This window comes from Pogoniulus pusillus, chromosome 3 (genome assembly GCF_015220805.1).
Source record: "Pogoniulus pusillus isolate bPogPus1 chromosome 3, bPogPus1.pri, whole genome shotgun sequence".
Lineage (NCBI taxonomy): Eukaryota > Metazoa > Chordata > Aves > Piciformes > Lybiidae > Pogoniulus > Pogoniulus pusillus.
Genome location: NC_087266.1, coordinates 40,113,800 through 40,116,822, shown reverse-complemented (window position 1 = coordinate 40,116,822; position 3,023 = coordinate 40,113,800). Strand labels below are relative to the sequence as shown.

General features: G+C 46.7%; 1 long non-coding RNA gene across 1 annotated transcript; it reads left to right on the top strand.

Annotated features, from left to right (window-relative positions):
* Positions 1 to 320: 320 nt before the first annotated feature.
* On the top strand, positions 321 to 600 carry LOC135173910 (uncharacterized). Its single transcript, XR_010301553.1, has 2 exons — positions 321 to 394; positions 492 to 600. It is a non-coding gene; the product is annotated as an uncharacterized LOC135173910 (long non-coding RNA).
* The last annotated feature ends 2,423 nt before the right edge of the window (positions 601 to 3,023 follow it).

Below are 3,023 nucleotides of genomic sequence, written 5' to 3'. Positions count from 1 at the left end.
CCCCTTTTCAAGCTGGGTCTTGTTGAAGTCTCCTCCCACCCCAGGTGTCACCACTTAGCACCCCCCTACCCACTCCCCTTTATAAGTGGCCCCAGGAAAGGCAAGCCCCAAGTTTGCCCATTGTGGGCAGAAGGATCCTCCTCGGATCATCACTGGTGAGTGCTCTGTGGTGCATCACTGGGTGGATGGTGGAGGGGATTCAAAGGCCGGGGGGCCTGGTGGGCCCCCCGGCTAGGTAGGGCTAGGTCTCATGATTGCTCTGACATTGCTCACAGGTGCTGGGTAGGCTTCCTTAGGCTGAGTTTCTCCATGTTGAGTTGCTGCTTTCAGCTCACCGAGGATGACCTGGAGTACTCGGCTGAACCTATACCGGATCATGGAGGAACACATCCAGGCAAGTCTTGAATATCTCCAAGCCTCTTCCAGTGTTCTGTCACCCTCACAGTCAAAAAATTCTCCTTTGTGTTTACTTGAAGCTTCCTATGCCTCAGCTTCCAGCCACTGCCCCTTGTCCTGTCATCAGGCATCGCCAAGAAGAGCCTGGCTCCATCCTCCTGGCACTCGTTTCTCCTTCTGTGTAAGTAAATAACCAGCTCTAAATTGTAGGTAGAACACACAGCACTCTAGATGACCTCAGGTACCAAGTCAAGTGGCAGTGCCCACCTTTGCAGGCTGAGTTTCCCACACAGCAGGACCCTGCAGCCTGTGAGGACAGCAAAGCCACGCTTCCTGCGCAGGAGCTGAAGGGCTCTGGTGATGTCTGGAGTTATAGGATGGACTTAACAGCCATGTGGAGAAACCATTCAGAACAAACTGCAAATCACATCCTTCAAGAAAGAAGAGGCCTTTGGAGGGAGCAAACCAGGGCTATTTTCCATCTTGGCTGAGGCAGCAATGAGGAAAAGGAGTGGCTAAGACCCTGAGACCTCTTCCCTGGCAGGAAGAGAGGCACTGCCATCAATTTTTGAACTCCACATTGTTGTGGAGGGCCTGTAGGCCCAAAAAGAGGCTTGTTTATGCCCCTACATGCCTGGACATGTTTTTTTCTGCCAGGACCCCTGACTGCAAACAGGTTGTGTAAGCCACAGACACCCAGCTCGTGTCTCCCTAGGGCAAATCCATGTGATCCCCGTATTTGGGAAAGTCCAGGCAAAATCCTCCTGCCTATTATGGTAGGGTTTGGCTTACTGCCAACCTGACTGGTCACTCTAGTGGCCAAAGGGCACATTAATCGTGACCCACAGTCCCTAAAGAGCGGTGCACAGGTGAACCACATGCTCAGCTCTCTGACCCTGCCTGCAGCACAGCTCATCTCTCTGACCCACCTGCAAGGATCAGACACAGCTCTGACCTTCACCTGAAGCACTCAGCTGCTCATACACACTCAGATGCCATTGCATAGCTCAGACCTCATGCTTTGATTCAATTGCAGCTCACCTGCCTTCATACCTTGGATGCAGAGCTCGTTTAAGCCTGCACATACATATATAAGGAGCCAACAGCCTCCTAATCCAGCTGTGCACATCTGCAAGCTCTATTGCATTACCTACGGAGCTCAGACTCTCAGCAGCTGAGCAGACTTTGCATGCTCGCTGCTGCTTATTGCCTGGTAAAAGCCATTGCCACTGAGAGAACCAGGAAGCAGACTTTTGGATTGTCTGCACCCACACACACATTGCCTGAACCCGTGAAGAGAACCGTACCAGAGCCAGCATGGACATTCTTCTCCTGTTCCTGTAACCCTGCCAAGCTGATAATCCCTGGATGCAGCATCCAGAAGAAGACAGCAGCATCAAGGCAGAGATCATCCCTCGCCAGGAGAGCAAAAGTTAGAGAAAACCTATTTCTCCAGAGACTGGGAAGATTTATCATTTCCCCTCAAGACAGGAAGATTCCAGCATCCAAGTCCACAGGCTGAGCCCCTGAAGTCTGGACCTTAGGTGCAGGCTGTGACACAGCCCCAGGAGGGTGGTTAATAATTGATAATAGGACTTGTGAGTAAAGCTTTAATACCTCTGTAATATAAGTTATCTCTGCCATACTGCAGAAAGAGATTCAGCCCACCCTGCTGGGCAAATAGCATAGAAAATCCGAAGTGGCATTAAGCCTCAGGGAAACTCCTCTCTCTGTTTATAGTTTCATGTTTGCTAGTTAAATAACCAATTCCCTGTATATATTCTGTCCTATATACAATTGTGGGGGGTGGGAAACACCCAAGCCATCACAATCTTTTTGATACTTTCAGGGATGCTGACTCAACCACTTCCCTGGGCATCCTGTTCCATTGATTGAGAATGTTTTCTGTAACTTATTTTGTTTTCTAATCTAATTGTCTCCTGGCACAACTTGAGGCTTCTTATTGTATTGCTAATTACTTGAGAGAAGAGACCAATGAACATCTCCTTTCAGGTAGCTGTAGAGAGCAATATTCTTCCCTCAGCCTTCCTTTCTCCAGGCTAAACAACACCAGTTCATTCAGCTGCTCCTCATAAGACTTGTTCTCAAGACATCTCAAGAAGCGTTTTTGTCCTTCTTTGGATATAGTCCAACACATCAATGTCCTTCTTCTTGTAAAAATTCAAAGGTGAACACAGCATTCAAGGTGTGGCCTCACCAATGCTGAGATGATAGCATTTTACATGCTACTAACTGCCTTTCTTATTGCAATCATGGGAGACAAGCACCTTCTGGTACAGAATAACAGCTCAGGAGACCTCTAATAAAATCTCTAAGGTGATAGAAACCAACGGTTTCAGTGCAAGACAGTTCATAACAAGTGTAACTATCATCTACCTCAAACAGTTTCTTTGATCTTGATTTATATGCCATAGTAAATATAAAAGAATGTAATTTCTTTACATATTTCTGTTGTTGCCAGGCACCAATTTTTAGGTTTACAATTGCCCATAACTTTAAAATTATTATGAACTGAAACTTAAAGTCATAGACAATAAAAATATGCAAATTAAGTTTGTAGAATTAATGTTTAAATCTTCTTAATGTTGTTGTAAAAGCAGCAATTA